Here is a 19,736-nt window from a genome sequence, read left to right on the forward strand (position 1 = left end):
AGATTTTTGGAACTTTATGAAAGATGTGACATAAGTATTTGGCTACAGGTCAAATTAAGCATAGGCGCGTCTTTGATGTCTCGGATAGAAAAGACTAGGTACAGCATGTACTACAGGCGAGTACTTGGCTTGGATAGATCTGTTTGGAACTAGAAACTTTACAAAATAGTACCAGAAATCTCACGGGAAACAGTTTGGTTGCTGCATGGGCGAACTAGGAAGAATTCTCACCTTTCAAATGAGGTCTTATTAGTGTTACTTACAATTGATTCTCACCTTCTCAGTACATCGAAATATGATTTGTCCATCCCTTACCATAGTCAATACTCCATAATCCCATCAAATTGGTTCCGTGAACTCCACTAGCTTGAAATAAAGAATCCTATGAAGAGTATGCTAGAAATTTGGACATAGGAAGCACAAATTTAACGTGAAAAAGCCCTCTAATGCAGAGATAGAAAAACCACAGGAGACAATGATGACTCAGGGTACAAGTTACAAGGATGATTCATATATAGGCTAATGTATCCCACTAGGACTCTATTTTTGAGGCATAATATCTTAACAGAGTAAACTCTAAAGGATAAGTACTCGATTTCTAATTGTTCATTTGCATTGCTAGGATACCTGGATTACCTATATTGGATTAATTAATGGACCACAAGTTCTATTTCTAGGTAGTATCCATGGCCCATTTTTTGGACTCTATATTATCCGCATGTATTATGAAAGAAGAAGGGTAAATTGGCAGAAATATTATTTATTTATTTGTTTGTTGATATATGCCTACAGCTGTGAGGTTAGCTGTGCCTTAGGACGAGACCATTGACTAGCTGTGCCTTCGGAGGTCTCAACATGCAGTGGTCCTTGCTTCAATAATGGATGGCCACCTTATGTGCTTTAGACGATATAGACTATAACCATGTGGGGTTTGAAGGTTGTATCTCTGTTAGCCTATCAGGGTTCTAATTCTGATGTTCATCCTCTATGTGCGTGTAAGTACGCGTCAATTAAGTGTAAAGAGTACTCTCTGTAGGTAGCGATTAGACGTAATCCCTAAGGATGGATTTGTCTGTCCACGTTCGAGGAACACGATTCATATTCTGATCATCCGGAGGGCTTAGATTTGGAGTCCAGTGATCCTATTTTAAGAGGTGCTCTGGTTTAATCCCTCCTGCAGGTAGATTCCTAGCATATTCAATTGGTTCAAAACACATAGATAGACATAAACAAAATGTTTTGGACAAAATATATCATATGAAAATTGTACGAAGCCTCAAATTCCTACATGCAGCAGTCTTAAAGAAAAGGACTGGAAGGGGCTGGAAAAGAGAGGGTAAGCAGTTCACAATTCACGTGCAAAAATGTTAGGCGAGGGAAGGCAGATGTGGATTCCTTTTTCCATTTCTTTACAGCAAAAGAGGGGAGCTGTGCATTTGTGCACTCTGAACAGGTGCCAGCTTCCCTGGATAGGTGCTAACCTGCAACTGCAAACGTGCATCAGTGCATATGGGGTCAGCTCAGGCTCCATGTTTATATTATGTCGTGTACAGGAGAAGAAAAATAATGTAGAGACTTTTCAAAGGAGGTTGCAAATGAAACAGAAGTGAACTTTGATTTAACACACAATGAGTGAGTTTCGAGGGTCGAACCTCCGAGCAGGGATTTTAATTTTGTTTTATAATTTTTTTCACTAATATTGTTCTAATGTGATATACTAATTTTTAAAATTATCTTTCACTTAGATTATAAGATGAAAAAATGAGTTCCTTTGTAATGCTCATTTATTAGTGCTAATAATCATTTGTACAAATAAATGGGCTTTAAAAAAACTCACTTTTCACCTTATAACCTAAGGTGAAAGATAATTTTAGAAATTAGTACATCACATTAGAGGAATATTAGTGAATTTTTTCAGATTTTTTAGGAATTTTTGTGAGGCCTTAAAAATTTCTAGAAGTTGCAAAAGTATCGCATTTTGGGGAATTTTAGTTTGAATTATACACAAGATTTTTAGGTTAATCCAGTTAAAATAGGTTGCTTACGAATTATAGAGCATGTACAAAAATCGACACATTTTTTTGGCATTTTTAAGTTTGAATTGCACAAGTTTTGGTTTAAATTGCACAAAATTTTCTTCTCTATAGCGGCTACTGTTCACCCATCTGACTGCCAGCGGGCTCTGGTGGCATTTGGGAGTTGAATTTTGGTACGATGGTATTTGGGAGTGAGCCATCCGGTAGGATGACAAATAATCATTGCCCCTTTTAAAGGAGGATGAAAATGAAACAGAAGTTAACTTTGATTTAACACACGATGAGTGAGTTTCGAGGGTCGAACCTCCTAGCAGGGATTTCAATTTTATTTTATAATTTTTTTCACCGGTGAAAAGACCGAAATTTACGAAATTTTGATCATTTTTCGTCCTCTGCTATGTGAGTTTCACATGTCAGTAAAAGAAAATTTTGAAATTAGATATGTTGTTCATCTCCAAAATTCACAAAATTTCACCGAAATTTTAATCCTTACATCCGAGTGCATAACTATGATAAAATAAGATTCCCCTGTTCCAAATAGACCCTGGTTTATAAAGGTGGCACTTGATCCATGAAGCCTTTCATGGTCCCATGGACGCTAGAGAGATTAATTGCTAGGTGGTATTGTTTGTGCATCCACCTGGCAAATCCGAAAATAGAGGAAGATAAGATTTCTGCTATTTTTCGGGTTTATGTGGAGAGGGAGATCTCGGAGATCAGCACTGGACAGTAAACATAATGCCGTACTGTATGGATCTTGAGTACAACGAGCTATCTAGTTGGTGTTGGTGATGGGCCACAGTTCAGTTATTGCCAAATAGTACCTCCGACCAAACTGAACTAAGACTATCCAACTACTTCACTTGTTTTCGTAGTTGAATGATGTGTATATCCAGCTAGATACCTACACTTTTAATCACAATCCAATCCACTTTGTTGTCTCTCTCACAGGATTTCCAGAGATCCATCTAGAGCCTTTGGCAAGGCCCCATGCAGTGGTCCACGGTTTAATACTTAGAACCAAAATGTACAGCCATTGTCATACGGCTAACTGGTCACGTGAAGCTATATATCTGTACTAACATCTTTTCTTTTTCAAATAAGTAGCCAGTTTTTTCTTTTCGAGTATACAGCTAGCCAATCGAGATGCGCACTTGTATGTGCGGATAGCTTTGAAATTACACACTTGTGCTCACTATACATTTTTTATGACTACGATTAAGATTACGGTTGTGTTGTTATATAATTCTGATGCCTAAGTTTTTTTAATGAAACGCAGGAGAGCTGCATTAAATTTGATAGCAAAAGAGAAAAAATTTGCAAAACAAAAACTGTACAAAGGCCACAAGCCGGCTGGGGAGCTATGTTGAAATTTTTGCCCGGTTCTGGAAATGTTAAGGGGTGTTTGCTAGATAATTATCTAGTGAACAATCCTTGTGGTCGTAGGGCCTTCCAAAACTAAGAGTGGTTCTCGTTCTTTTTTCTTTTTGCAGACATACTATTTTGTAACGTATAACCCCATAAGTCGTACCATAAAAGTAGTGACAAGACATATGTAATCCAATGGGTAGGCCCTAATATTGCCTTTGGTCTCTTGAGTGCACCCTTCTACTTGTTTCATATCATGAGATGACGTTTGATTACACAGTAGGGGATCTTAAACGTGCTAATCCATCCCATATGGCCAGTCCAACAGGTCCAACAGGTACTAATAAATCAAAAGGCCTAAAAATTGCACTTACATACTGGTCCATGAGTGCACCTATGTTTAGGAAAAGATAGCCACATTGTGGCATCTTTAAGTGCTCAAGAAAATCTCCAATGATTGGCTCCACTCTCCTCTTGGCTTATTTGAGCCAATCCATTATTCTGGTTCCAGTTCCCACTAAATTGGCAAAAAAAATTCTTGGACAATTTTGGTATTGGTTGACATGTCCACTCGTCAAGTTCTTAGTGCTTGTTCTAGCATTCCTGTGGACTGTGCAATGCAATCAAGCACATGTCTTCCAAAGATTCCATTGCCATTTGCATCCTTGCTCTATTGTGAAATTAGATACAGTAAACACATAAAAATTTAAGTAGCTATCTTGCTACTTCAATTGAGAATCTTATCTCCCAAAAGATTCACCTAGGATGGCAAGAGTACATATTCAGAATCTTATCTCACCAAGATGACAACACCAAGGAAAAACAATGCAGAGCCAGCCAAACCAATCTGTAACCCAAGGCCATTTCATTCAGACATCTTTTCCTTTCTGTCGAAAACACCGCTGAACATTTCATTCAGTCATCTTTAATCTTTCCACAGATCAGAGCACATATATACATGCACAGAGCGAGGCAGATTCCATCTTTCCAAGCAACATCACATCTTTAGCAGAAAGCCATCAGAATGCCATCTAGAGGCTGTCGCTTCCACAATCCACACCCTCTCCTTCCTCCAAAACCACTCAAATACTCCTATCTACATGTAGGCTTCCAGCTCCCCTTTGTTTTCCAATCACCCCAACCATGCAGCACTAATCCCTTTTCCTCAAAATGTACTGATTGGTTGGTCCAACCAGCATCCTTTATACAGCTTCTGTTAGGCAGGCCAGATCCATGAACATTCTTTAGGGTGCATTCTCCATAACATACACAGCCTTTTTGCCCCTCAACTTTGGCTCCTGCCTAACAGATGATCACTTATGGCATGCATCATGGCTTTCAGTTCCTGCCATTTTGGCTGAACAGTGTGCACTAATCACTGAACCATTATTGCCTTGGCATCCATGTCTTCAAAGTTGAAACTCTAGGGAAACCATATCTCCAACAGCCAAACACATTTCAAGTAGGTAGATGAGGATGTTGCACCATCCATGACAGTGAGTGAGGCATCCATGACCACTCTCACCACTAGCTACTAGTAGTACACACCAAGTGTTCCATATATATATATTGAGAGATACAAAAGGACCAAGGAGTAGTAGACATACATCGCACCACACATATACACCTTAAAGATTTGGAACTTAGCAGACTGTTGGAGTGCTACCATGACAAGGTTGTCACTTGTCACCAACCTCGTAGCTTTGCCATCACAAACCTATCGAAAAGGAGCCATTAACTGCAGATGAGCCAAAGTTTCTGGTGACTTCACCAACAATCCAACATCTGTATATGAGGCAGAAAACCAGATGCCTCCAAGTCCCCAGCCTCATAAAAACTGCACTTAAACATTGCAACCAACAAGAAGCTGCAATCAGGGTGCCATCGCTTCAACATCTCCTAGAATGCCCTTAGTGATATATTAACCTTATTTGATCCATCATTAGTCTTAATCCTGCTCTGCTAATCACACCATAATCAATGTGCACTTGTGTACTGTACTGTACTTATCCAGCTGATGAAGGGCAAATACAAGATGAAAGCAAAGGAAGGCCTTAACTAACAGTAACATCTTAGACTGTGTGCATCTTCGGATGCAGAGGCCGGGATCTATATTAAAAAAAAACTCGACTTATGGAAGAAGACAGTCCATAGCATTATTTTTAAAGGTCGAGAAAAGGCACCAAAGACCGGCCACCTAAGGGCATCACTGAAAGCGACTTCGCGGCCGTCCAGGACCACACTGAAAGCGCACGCAGCGATATACCTTTTTTTTTAAACTAGGGTTTGAGTCCTAGTGGGTAGCACCACAACTGGATGACTTACCACTGTGCTATCAGCACGTTCTCTGGGACCTATATTACATTATCTAAAAACTAATCCAAAAGCCAATTTCCTTTCATCTGTCTGTCATTTGCTGTTCTTAACTTGCCAATTGAATCATTGAGCAATGATTAGCTCTCACCGAACTTACTTCAGATGCCTCCTGTTCAGTTTTAGCTGTTGCTTCACTGATCACTTGTACTACAAAGAAACAGTTCGTTCTGAAAAGTGTGCTGATCAGTAGTGATCTGTCTCCATTGTAGAAAGGAAGGAGGCCTGAGCCTGAGTGAGACGTCGACACGTGGTCTTGTACCGATCAGCAACTAACAGAACAGAGTGAAGCAACAAGGAGCTAGATGGCCAGGCAAGCCAAGAGCAGAGCCATGAAATGGATGCAGCAACCAACAGGTTGGTCTCAAGCAGCAGGAATTGGTTGTGTGACTTTTGTACCCTTTCAGGTCTGTGGCCTCACAACAATCTGCACCTGCTTCATAGCTCATACATAGGAGAAAAACCATGCTCATATGACAAGCAAGTAGTAGTAGTGTTGGGAACTAACGTCACCAATAGAGTAATCGGCTTTCGGACCAAAGTGATTCGAAGGCAAAGTAACAGTACACAAAGTGGAGAAGTCTTTTCTGTATTAATATCACATTGTCTTGTCAGCTATAGTTACACCATATTTATAGGTCGTAACTGATCGTTTTCTGTTACAGTTTACAAGATTACCCTTCCAACTGCCACATCGTCGGTATATTCGAGGGTAATACAGTACTACCCTAAGTATATCTAGATTATTTACAATCTTACCTTCCATGGCCTTCGGTTGCTGACAATGGTACTCCCTACGACCATGCCTTCGCCCTTTCCTGTCTTCAAGTTGGACTTGAGTTACCATTCGCTTGGACATCCGAAGGTCTCCGCTCGGCCTCACCTTTGGCGTCCCTTCAAATGACTCCATCATGACGTCGAGCGAAGCCCTTCGGCCGAGCTCCAAAGGCTCGACGTAGGCTTCGCCCGTCCTAGCTGCCAGAACCGTTCCCGCGACGCGAAGAGTGTGAAGGGTTCCTGCAACACGATAGATCCACCGTAACCGTAAGCCTTGTTAGTTTGCGATGTCCTCAGAAGTCTTCAACCCAATGCCCGAAGGGACCCATAAGACCATTCCCCCACATGTAGCATGCTGAAATCAAATTAGAATTGTGCAGATGCTAAAGCCTATATGTTGCTGCCGACCTTGTGTTCTAGAAGATTCTAGAATGCCTGGGCAACCATCTCACAGGTTACACCACCAAAAAGGCATCAGTGGTTGAGCAGACATGGTCACAAGAAAGTCAGTTTAGTAACAGTCTTCAGAAAGAAATCAAGTTACGGTCAGGAAATTTCATAACTGGAAACCAGTTTATGTCAAGGCTTCAGTTGCACCCTAGAGCCACATGTTTGCAACTACCACTCTACCAGCCAAGGCAAGGCTGATCAGATATGAAGAAGTGCAACAGCTCTTCAGATTTCCTACTCCTGAAGCATATGTTTCCATTATAAACTGCATAAAAAATTAATGGGCACAACAAATTACTATAATGTATTGTTCATATAATGTAGCACTCTGATGACCGCAAGTTCGCAACAATATTCATTAACCGATACAACAGGGTTCCAATCAGAACATAAGTACACAACTTCTGTTTATTGTCACTTTTATTTGTTTGGGGAAATTATTAGGGCATTCTCTCTCGAAGGAGCACAGAAGCACTTTCCAGCATGTGAATGATCAGTCTTATTGCCTAGCTGCAGATCAATGGAATTGCACTCTCCAACATGCGAAGAAAACCGTGTTATTTGTGGTTGGAACGAAGAAGCGGAGTGATTTCCGGGACAACCCTGTAGATGTGCACTTTTATGTTGTCCTCCTTAAAAAGCTCAAAGACACAAACATCAAACTTCTCCAGATTATTTCCTAGGGAAAATTTACCCCAGCCACCACTGAAAGAGGTAACACAGCGGTCACTGTAGTAAACATAGTTAACTTCCCAAGGCTTTCCTTGTGGATCCCATAGTGTCATCTTCTTGCTTGTCTTGGGATGAGACTCTCTGACAAATTCACATGAGATGTTCTGCAATACAATGGAGTAAGAGAAGCAATTGCAGTGTAAACAAGCCAATGATAAATACACAGGTACATGACAACGCTGCTAACTGGACAGATGAAAGAACCTGAAACATAATATTATCTTTTTGTAATTTTTCTATGCTCCTGGTGCTTCAACATGGCAACCAGACAATACCAAACTGACTTACATAAGTAAAACAAACTTTCCTAGTCCAATGTGGGATCGGAAACTAGCAACGCAAAAGTAAGTTTTTTGGAACAACAAACAAAAGTAGTTAAATGAACCAAACTAGGATAGTTTGCAAAGTTACTTGCAAAATGATTGAATATTATTTACTGTTACAAAAGCAGTGTGCTGCAAGGAGTAAGTGTTGGGGAATGGTCTCACCATGCCCCTTCGGACATTGGGTCGAAGACCACTTCGGCTATTGTGAACTAACAAAGCTTATAGTTCTAATGGATGTCGTATTGCAGGAACCCTTCAGGTATTCAGAGCCGCAGGAGCGGTTCCAACTGCCGAGACGGGCGAAGCCTTCGTCGGGCCTTCGGAGATCGACCGAAGGGATCACCCAAAGGGATTCGCTTGATGTCGTGATGGAGTTACTCGAAGTGACGCCAGAGGTGCGGCCGAGCTGAGACCTTCGAAGGCCAAGCGAAGGGTGACCCAAGTCCAACATGAAGACAGAGAAAACGGCGAAGGCACGATCGAAGGGAGTACCGTGGTCAGTGACCGAAGGCCATGAAGGGCAAGATTGTAAATAATCTGGATGTACTTAGGATAGTATCGTATTACCCTCGAATATGCCGAGAATGTGGCAGTTGGAGGGGTAATCTCGTAAACTATAATAGGGAACAGTTGAGTAGAACCTATAAATAGGGCGTAACTGGAGTTGATATGACAAGGTGATATTAATACAAAAAAGGCTTCTCCACTATGTGTACTATTCCTTATAACCTTCGGATCACTCTGGGGTCCGAAGGCCCATCACTCTAATGGCGACGCTAGTTCCTAACACTTGACGCCGTTCATGGGGATTGACACATTTCGAAGCCATGCCACCCAAAAAGAAGCCGAAAGACGTTGATACATCAACAATGCAGCAGGTAGAACAACTTCCGGGGGGGGGGGGGGGGGGGGGGAGGGCGACAGTGATTGCCCCTCCGGCTGCGGCGGAGCTAATGACCACTTCAATTGAGGTGGTCGAAGAGGGTGAAGAAGAGCAACATGATGTGCCCGTGCTGGCCACTGAGGATGGTCGGGTTCGCGAAGAGCTAACTCACCAGGAAGAGGCAAATGCTTCGATGCGAAGGAGAAGGCCCCTCGCTTTGAAGAGCATGAAGCCTTCAATCGTTTTCAAGGCTATGAAGACGAGGAAGAAGAAGAAACCGAAGCAGAAAGAACTGCATGGCTAAGCCGGAGATCTAGAATGGGAAATAGCACAAAAGAAGCGCATGCTAGAGCTTGACAGTAGGTCAGAAGGCGACTGAGTACCGTCGACGATCAGACAAAGCCAGAAGAATGATGGAACAGTTACAAGGCCAAATTAATGTGCTACAGCGCGAGGCCGAGGACATACGGTACATCGTCACCCCTTTCATAGCATTTGCAACATGGGCTGCGCAAGATCTTCAGCCCAAGTCACGTGCAGGCGATCCAGATTCCTTGCTCTCTTCTGGCTTGCAGAACCAGCCTTGGTCTTCGGGTTTCAAAATGCCAAGAGTGGTTATGTTTGAAGGAGAAACAGATCCAAGAGAATTTGTCATGAGCTTTGAGGTAGCAGTCGAATCTGTTGGCGGAGATGACACGACACTGGCAAAGGCCTTTGTGTTGGCAGTAAAAGGAATAGCAAGATCTTAGTACTTCGCCTTACCTCCGGGCTCGATATATTCCTAGGGCTCGAATCACAGGGGGAACCCCTCATCGGGGCGTGAGGTTTTTAACGAGACAGTCATCTTTGTAAACCCTTTTGACTATATGAAATTACCCCCAAGAAAGTATGTGCTTCGATGGAATTTATGCATTATTCATTGTCGAAGTGATGCAAGCCTTCGCTTGAAGGATGCACACCAATTGACGAAATAAGACGGGCTGAAGCCTAGCTAGAAAAAAGTTGAGGTAAGGAATGTCGAAGTGTGCCTGACACCTTACCCTTCGACTTAAAGACGGGTACACACTCATAGGAAAAAGTCAAAGTGTTGTTGACCTCATAACAAAGTCTGTCCCCGCTCCGAAGAGTTAATCAATTCTTCGGATCATTAACAAGACGGGAGCTAAGAGTGCTAGCCACGCACCAAAGTGAAAACAGACATTCGGAAAGAAAAAGTTGAAGTGGTGTTTGACCTCATAACAAAGGCAGCACACCTCTTGACGAGGTTTAAGAACATCTGCCCTCGCTCCGAAGACTTAATCAGTTCTTTGGATTATAAACAAAATGGGAGCTAAGAGTAATAGCCCCACACTGAAGTCAAAACAGACATTCGAAAAGAAAAAGTCGAAGTATTGTTTGACCTCATAACAAAGGCAGCACACCTCTGGACGAGGCCTAAGAGCGCCTACCCTCGCTCCAAAGACTTAATCAGTTCTTCGGATTATAAACAAGACGGGACCTAAGAGTACCAGCCTCGCACAGTCAAACAGACATTCAAAAAGAAAAAGTCAAAGTGTTGTCCGACCTTATAACAAAGGCAGCACACCACTCGACGAGGGCTAAGAGCGCCTGCTCTCGCTCCGAAGACTTAATCAGTTCTTCGGATTATAAAAAAGACGGAAGTAAAGAGTGTCAGCCCCGCATCGAAGTCAAAACACACATTCGGAAAGAAATGATCGAAGTGTTTCTCAACCTAACATAGGCAATGCACTCCTGCAGAAAGTGTCAAGCACATCAAAATGACTGTTCTCTATATGCATGTGTCGAAGTTTTACTTTCTACACATACGCATTATATCAATGCATCGAAGTGTTTATTCTTCATGTATACACGCCTTAGTAACGCTAAGCCTCGAATCAAAGGCAGCACACCTCCGGCTTCGAATAAGAAAAAGCTTGTGTCGCCAAGCCCAAGTAGGGGTTGTGGGGGCTACACTTCGATATGAAAATTAAAGCATTACTTGAATTGGAAATGAGAGTAACGTACATAACGAAAGAAAAAATTCAACTTTGATCGCAAAAACAAAGATGAATACACCATTCGGCCAATATGAAATTGGTCTTCGAAGCAAAAGATATGAGCGAAGGCAGTAAAAATATGTCGAAGCAGCGCTCGACTAGACGGCTCATGCCGAAGGTCCCTATGGCTTAATAAGTGGGAGGGGGGAGGGATGGTGTTTTTTCGATCGACGCTTCACGCACGTTGCTGCTGAAAGTCCCTACGCTTTAAAAAGTTGGAGGAATGACGTTTTTTCGATCGACGCTTCGCACACGTTGCTGTCCAAGGTCCCTACGGGTAAAAAGTTGGAGGCCAAAGGCTCAATGATAAAATGCAACAAAGACCAAGCTCAACGAAAATCCATTCCGCAAAATCATCAACGTCAGGATCTACAAAATTTTTATACATCTGACTACGACCAAGCTGGAAAGCAATGCCCCGACTAGCGGGAAAAGGCTAAGTATCAGAAGAAGTGCCAGGCGAAGGCACAGACGGAGCACCATGCCCTTCGACAAATGGTGCTCCTTGTGAATGCTGAGGTTGCCGTCGATAGCAAAAGTGAAAGAGCGTCGAGTCATACTCTTCGTCAATCGGCTTAGGCATCGGCTCAATGAGACTTGATGGAGGGTCAAAGTCTTCGCACTCTATCCTACGAGTTTCTCTTTCAACCCTTCAGATTTAGTTCGCACTCTATCCTACGGGTTTCTCTTTCAACCCTTCGGATTTCTAAATTCGAAGGGCGAAACGACTCCCAAAATGCTCGTGACTGAGCGTTCCTCATGTCATAGACCTTAGCTTTCACTCGCCAATACTTGTCAAATTCTATGCCAGGATGTCGATGGTGGAATGAATCCCAGCAAGTCCACAACATAAAAAAGTTATCACGCATCATGGTTATGGGGATAATGTCTTCGGCTACCCGCACAGAGTCCGAAGGGAGGACCTACGCAGGAATCGAAGATCATCAAAATATTTAACAAAAAATTAAGCAAAAATATATTACAAAGATTTCGAGTAACATTGAATGTTTCAATTCCAAAAGACTACGGTGAGTCAACCTTCGCTCACACCTGCTCCGGACCCACATTTTGTGTTTCATTGGCTTCCTGCAAAGGGGCAGGTGGCAAAGTGGGCCGGCTAGAGGTTCCTGCAATAGCCGAAGCATTCCCGGTCTTCGCGGCAGCCTGCAACAAAAAATAGTTAAAATTAAATGAAAGAATAAAAAACAATGCTAATGCATAGCAAAAAGGTACGCAATTATTCTCTGCCTCTTGAAGGGCGAGGGCACGCCCGTATTTGCACCAGTAGCTGCTTGTGAAAGCTTTGGCTGAGGCCTTCGACACCTTCGTCACCACCCTGATCGACATGTCTGGTGGGTAGCAGATCGAAGGGCTCTGGAGCGCCTTGTGGTGGTCGCAACCAGTCATCTCTAAGGATTGTATGAGGCTTCGGCCTGAAATCATGGTGCAAAAATCGCCATACAAGTAGGTTGCTTCCCGAAGGCCTTTAGACGACTCTGCGATCCACCTGAGAAGGCCGTCAAGGTCGCCGTTGTCGAGGGTCAGAGTTGTGGCCGAAGCGCTAATTCTACAAGAGTTTTACCAATAGCTTCGCTGGCCCTCACCGCCTTCGGATCCAGAATGTCTACCCGCTCCAGGACAGCATCGCAAGCAAATTGCTTCTCCTCGCGCAACACTTCACTTAGGTGTTGGCTTTCAACTTTTTCGGCCACATAGAGAGCTTGAAGTTCTGATACGCGCGCTTCGGACACCTCTGCGCATTTGCGAAGGGTATTTACCTCTTTTTCCTTTTCCTGCACGGTCAGAATGGCCTCTTTGGTTTGCCGGTGATATTCGTTGAGATTGCCTTTAGCTTTCTCAGCTCTTTGGAGCAGCATGGCCCTCATCTCCTCCGCCTCCTTCAAGCGGGCCTTTGCCTGTTCCGCACGCTTGCGCATAATGCGCGCGAGAAGCATGCCATGTAGCAAGAAAATAAGAACGAGTATGTGAAGGAGAGAATAATAATAATCGAAAGTACCTTTGCTGCCACGACGTCGAAGGCATTCGTAAGTTCAGAAGCAGGTTTCTACGCTAATTGCACCTCGAGCTTGGGGAGGGCGAAACTATCGAGTACTTTCTTCGCGTTATTTACCTCTCTGACAGTTGGTTCAAACGAGGTCAGACGGAATGCTTCGGCCTCAATGACTGTGGCATTGTGTGCGGCTCCCATTGTCATAAGGTCTTTGCCACTGCGACGCCGTGGTGGCGGTGAAGCGTTCCCCTCCTCATTGGTCTCCGAAGCGCTATGAATTTCGGAGGAGCTGGAGTCCGAGCTAGAGGATGAGCTGTCTGACTCACCTCCAGTTCCTTCGGCATCTTCCGCCTCTTCGACCCTCTCTCCGAGTCGAAGCGTGGTCTCCCTCTCTTCTACTACTACTTCGGCAACAACTCGCGAGTCTAGTGGCTCGTCGTCACTATCAATCATGAGAGGGGCCAATTCAATTCGCGCAGAAGTGGCAGCGCATTTTGGCGAAGGGACATGCACATCTGATGTGTCCTTCGACGACGCTTGTCGAAGGGGCACCGCTTGAGTGACTTTAGGGACCCCGAGGTCATCATCATCATCTCCAGAATCGCCAAAGGCTAGTTGGTGAGGCCTTTTCTTCAAGGCAATGGACTTCTTTTTCCTGGGTCCTTAAGCCGGAGGGTCTCCACCTTTTCTCTTGCTCTGGGCTTGGGTGGCGGAGGTCTTGCCGGTGCCGCTGTCCGAAGGATGACCCTTTTCGGCATGGCCCGCCAAGGACCTAGACAGATTTGGCCTATCTCCATAGGCGAGGCCCCGCAGCTCAAAGATTCGATTGAGCCGGCGGCCGAGGCCTATTCGGTACAGGCTTGGCCCTCGGCTAGGGTGAGTTTCCCCATAAGAAACCGAGCTTCGGCCTCCACCTCGACAACCGTCACAGTTGTTTCAAAGTACAAAAAAACTTAAGAAAATAGCAGGAAATCAAAGATTAATGGGAGTTAGGTCAAGAAACATACCAAGTTTTTCCCTAAAATCAAATTGAGAATAGCAAAGTCCTTCTGGCCCCTTCGGTCCGAAGGATGGAATGGTCCACCCTTTGCTCAGCAGCCAGACCCCTGCAGTAAGGAACTCTTCAATGAGGCCACGAGTGCTTAGCTGCCTCGCACACCTCGTAAAGGCTTCGAACGCAGCCCACTTGGAGGGCTTCAACTGCACATCCGGGGCATGATTTACTTTGTAATCTTGGCATTTAGACACAAGATAATCCCTCTTATCTACACTATAGTAGAACCACCAGTGTGTCCAATCCTTCGGCCATTTGTTTTTGTAGGCCACAGCAGGTGTAGCCAACCCTATTCGATACGAGAAGTTCACGCGACCGTAGTGGGCTTCGCTCTGAACGTCGTTCACAAAAACCGGCTTAGGCTGGTGATGGAGCTGGTGGGCGGCAACAAAGGCTCTAGCTGAGGCCTTCGCTTCTTCTGACCTTGCCGCCCAGGAGAAAAGGCTAGGCCGAACAATGGTGTTCGGTGTTAGCTGATGGAGAAGGCGAAGTCCAGCTCGGAAATAATCCACGAAGACAAGGGCTTCATCGTCTTCCAGCGTCGGAGTCTCTTGGTCCTTGGGAAGTCTGACCTTCGATATATCACTTATCAGGCCTTCTTTCTTTAGACCTACCAGGACCCCTTCGTCGACCTTCGATTGCTCGATCCAATACGTCTTCGGCTTATCGATTTTACTTCTCAAAGCCATCGGACCAACTTGCCTTGGCTTCGACCGGAAGTGCGAAGGATTGCGAATAGCTTCGTGCAGAGCGTAGAGAGACGAGCGCGCAGGCTTGAACGCAAATACTCGGTAAAAACAAATGAACCACGGGGTGGTCTATATATAACGGTCAAAACACCAACTCAAGAGCAGTTGAGAAAGCGCGCGTTGGAAATTGAATCGTCGCATTAATGGCAGTTAAGACAAACGAATAGTAACCAACATTTCAAAACTTGAACCGTCTCGCCAGAATAAAACCGTCACTTATAGAAAGTTAGACTCTTAGGCTAAGCAAGGGGGACTGATTAGCAGAAGGTAACTCATTTAACAAGGGGCCTTCGACAGGCCGAAGGGGACGACGTTCAGTGATACCATCTAATTCACGGGTTCGGCCCATCGAGGAGGAACCTTGCCCGTGGAGGGCTGCTGTTAGGGAATGGTCTCACAGGTCCCTTCGGACACTGGGTCGAAGACCTCTTCGGTCACTGTGAACTAACAAAGCTTACAGTTCTCGTGGATGTCGTGTTGCAGGAACCCTTCGGCAATACGAAGGGACCCTCAGGGCGTTCGAAGCTGCAGGAGCGGTTCCAACAGCCGAGACGGGCGAAGCCTTCATCGGGCCTTCAAAGATCGGCCGAAGGGATCACCCAAAGGGTTTCGCTCGACGTCACGATGGAGTTACTCGAAGGGACGCCGGAGGTGCGGCCGAGCTGAGACCTTCGAAGGCCAAGCGAAGGGTGACCCAAGTCCATCGCAAAAACGGAGAAAACGGCGAAGGCATGGTCGAAGGGAGTACCATAGTCGGCGACCGAAGGCCATGAAGGATAAGATTGTAAATAATATGGATGTACTTAGGATAGTACCGTATTACTCTCGAATATGTCAAGAATGTGGCAATTGGAAGGATAATCTCGTAAACTGTAACAGGGAACGATTGAGTACGGCTTATAAATAGGACGTAACTATAGCTAATATGACAAGGTGACATTAATACAGAAAAGGCTTCTCCACTTTGTGTATTGTTCCTTATAGCGTTCGGATCACTCTGGGGTCCGAAGGCCCATCGCTATTGGCGATGATAGTTCGCAACAGTAGGAAAGCACAAATAAGTGATAAATATAGTTGGTAGATTTTCAACAGATGTGATAAGTACACCATACAAAATCTAGCTAGAAATGGAATGTCAAGAGTAATACATATCCATATAGAAAAAATGGAATGCAGCATCTGCACACAGATCCAGCTGATTATCTCAAAATGTTGTACCTGTGAATGTCCTTCAGCTATGCCCGGCTGCCAATAACAGTGTTTTTATATACTAAACAGTTCTATTTTGCAAGAATGGACCCATAAGTTTATACCCATTTATCACAATAATTTCCAGGAATGAAACAAAGCATACAACATCTGTTCTTTCCTTGTTGTTAGGGAAACCAGCTCAATCCAAATTTTAATCAGTACCAGCGGGTTTTTCTGTTTCCCAATTTTGAGCTGGACAATCGGGTCCAGGACTTCTCACAATAGTCTGACTCTCTAGTCTCCTCATACATAGAAGCTGAATTGGTAAACTCTTGCACAGCGACAACCTGATACTTCAATACTTGAGTTATCACAAGATTCACAACACTTGATACTTTTGTAAACTAAGATATGTAGATTTTTATCCACGAAAATAATGATGCTTAAATTGCTTGGAACATACTTTTGAGTATTATCATCAAGGAACTTATATGCCGACTGAGAAAATGCTAACTACAGTGTGCATTAAGGAATCCTGTTCACGCATACAACTACAAGGAATAGTTTTGAGCTCAATATAAATGAAGTAGCATGTGGGAAATAAGTGACATTACCATGAAAAATCCCACATAGGCATAAGAGTCCATCATTATTTGCATGGCGAAAGGTTTCTTTGATTTAAATTCCTTTGCCATTTTAAGAGCGAGTTTTTTCTCTTCTTCAGTTACTGGACGCCTTTGTGATATTACTACTGGTTGCCTGGCCTTCTTCAAGACGACTGAAAAACGCAATAGCATCAAATTATTCACAGAAATCATGCAGTCCAAAAGAACTGAATCTCTTATTAACAACAGAGATGGCAAATTCACGTCTAATAAAAAAGTTCTGGGGAGGAATAACTTACATTTACCACCCCTAGGAAAATCCTTATCCCTGATCCGAGTCTTGTTGCAAGAATTATATTCATCTAACAAACTGACTGAGAAATCTGTGATATGCAAAAGTTAGCTTGAATGGAACGCATATGGATCTTAATGATTCTGAACGAATCCTAGCTAGAAGAATAATGGTTGCTCATGAGTGTGCCAGAAAATCTACAACAGGTTTGCAGCAATGTATGCTCAACTGGGATTGTAACCCTGTTTTGATATAATAGAGCACTTATGTTCTATACTCAAAAAAAGAGAGAAGAATCAGTGATAATATTAGCCAATAGCCACCACCAATACAGAGCTTAGACATGGGGATCTTATAGCAATTACATGCCTGCAATGGCATAACACATGACCTCCTGAATTCTGACTATGCACGACAACTTATCAACAATACAATTATAGGCACGTGATGAATGGGTTAGTCATTTATGCAGTTATCCTGCACTCAACTTCATGTTGTCACACAAAACATGTTAAAATAATTGCACTCTAAACTGCTAGCAGCTATGCACTTTTGCGATGAACTAGATGTTGAGTACATCAGAGCAATTATTCAGTTTAATTATACATTTTTTGAAAATTAGGGATATTTTACCTTTATTGCTGTTAAGGATTGCCGATGCTGCCTTATAAGTGCCAACGATACCTTCAGGCCTCTTTTTCTCAGCTTTCTTCCTCTTTGATGCAGAGCCATCTGCTATGAGATCATCCGTTCCTCTAATCTTCTTTCTTGTGGTTCTATTACCCTCTTCTAGGGGGAGAGTCGATATTTCAGATGTCCCACCTGCATCGATGACTATGCCCCCTTTATCATTTTCTACTTTAACGACCATGTCATTACAAGCTGAGCAACCAAAGCTGACGGGTCCTCAACGCCCGATGAACAGAACACCACCACACAGAATTGCGAGTGTCCATCGTAAGTGAACACTAAAAAGTGACCCTTCTTGAGGGAATGATCTCTAACAAATTCCTTCCATCCATGTGCGAATCACAATCCTTCGGAGTCTGAAGTAAGTACTACGTGCCACGTGCTGCCACTCGGGCTTTTCAGGGAAACCAATCCAGAAGGCTTGTCCTCGAGGTACTGGTCGAACGGCGATGGAATTTTCTACATAGTATCAACATATAAGAAGTTGTTAGTTCTTTTCCTCTAGAATACACAAAAGAACTTGTTGACGCTATGGACTACATGTCTGATGCAATCCCAGCTCAAAAATAAAGCCATCTAACAAATGGTATATATATGACATGTGATGTACAAATGTGATGGCCCTCTAATATGCAGTCATAGCCCGGAAGGTGAAACAGTACTGAACACCGATAACATGAGGGTATAGGACTGACAGCAGAAGTAAATGACTAAAAACACTGTCAGAAGTAAACGACTAAAAACAAACTAACAAGTATAAATCTATTGAAAAACTAATCAATGAACAATTCTCACTTCTTTTGGCCATTGCAAGCAGCAGAATTCAGATTCCTAAACAAGATAAAAGAAATGTTCGATCACCATCGCAGCATCTCACGGAGCAACCAAAAATTTTGGGGAAAAAAAAGCAGCGAAAAGTAATAGCACAGTCCTCCATTGATTCATGTATGTAACGAGACAGGGGACTCAAGAAGCTCACCAATCGCTCCCCTGATTGCTCGGGGAAGAAGACCTTGAAGAAGTGGTGGCCGGCACCCTTGGCCTCCCCCTCCTTCCCATCCTTCTGGCTTCTGCTTCTTCTTCCCCTCCTCCCTCACCTCTGCTTCTGCTTCTGCTTCTTCTTCCCCTCCTCCCTCACATCCTTCTGCTTCTGCCTCTCCTTGCGGCTCTCCCGCGCCGCCACGGCCGCGCTGCTGCTCACCTGCTGCTTCTTGCGCCCCATGAGCCTTCACTGACTTCTCCAAACAGAGCAAGGAGGACACCCCAAGATTGAAGATTCAATTATTCTTGCGGGCAAGGCAGGACGCCCCGCCGGCGCCGCTGTAAATAGAGGACTGTGGGCAGTTACCACCGGTGACTGGAGTCTGGACCTTGGGTTTAAGGAATGGCCATTGCAAGGACAAAAGGGTCAGTCTTTTCAGGAAAATGGGGGAGAGGGGAGGAAAAGATCCTGACTGCTGGAGAAATGCATCTGCAAGAGAGGCTTTAGCTAGATTTTCCTTTTTCTTTCCAGGGACAGCATCATGCTTGATGATCGATCACCTGAGACGGGATTTTCACGATCTGGTAGGTAGATCCGAAAAGGATACATGGGTTAGGCCTCGTTTAGCAACTAGGAAAATCCCTCCACGTGTGAGCTAATCCCCACAGGGATTTGGTGATCACCCGATCCCCTCAGTTACATTGGAAGAAAAATATCCCGAAACTTCTCTGCGTTTGGATGGGGAAACCACCAGCAAGCAGCAATGGTGGGGAGAATCGTGCGTGGTGAATAGCTCTGTCAGCCGCACCCCGCCAGCATCTAACACAGCATCCAGTAGGCTTCTCCGGACCGAGCTCGGCTTATGGCTCGGGGTAATGGATATTTCGAAGCCTTCGTCAGCGCACCAGCCAAATCCCCACTGCCAAGTAGTGTCTTTGGCGCTAAAGTTGAAAGGCTATTAGGATAGCTCGTCTCCAGACGAGACATGGAAGCAAACTCCAATAAGATTCGTGTCATCACGGAAATAGCATCCCTCACCGACGCGAAGGGTTTCCAGCGCCTCACCGGCAGTTATGTAGCCCTTAGCTGTTTTTCTGTCAAATTCGTCGAGCACAACCTTCCATTCTCTAAAGTTGTCATCACGTAAGTCGTCATCACAT

General features: G+C 44.1%; 1 pseudogene; it reads right to left on the reverse strand.

The window, feature by feature from the left end:
* Positions 1-6,493: 6,493 nt before the first annotated feature.
* On the reverse strand, positions 6,494-19,510 carry LOC133887539 (B3 domain-containing protein Os11g0197600-like; annotated as a pseudogene).
* Between the last annotated feature and the right edge of the window lie 226 nt (positions 19,511-19,736).

The sequence above is a fragment of the Phragmites australis genome, chromosome 12 (genome assembly GCF_958298935.1).
Source record: "Phragmites australis chromosome 12, lpPhrAust1.1, whole genome shotgun sequence".
NCBI lineage: Eukaryota > Viridiplantae > Streptophyta > Magnoliopsida > Poales > Poaceae > Phragmites > Phragmites australis.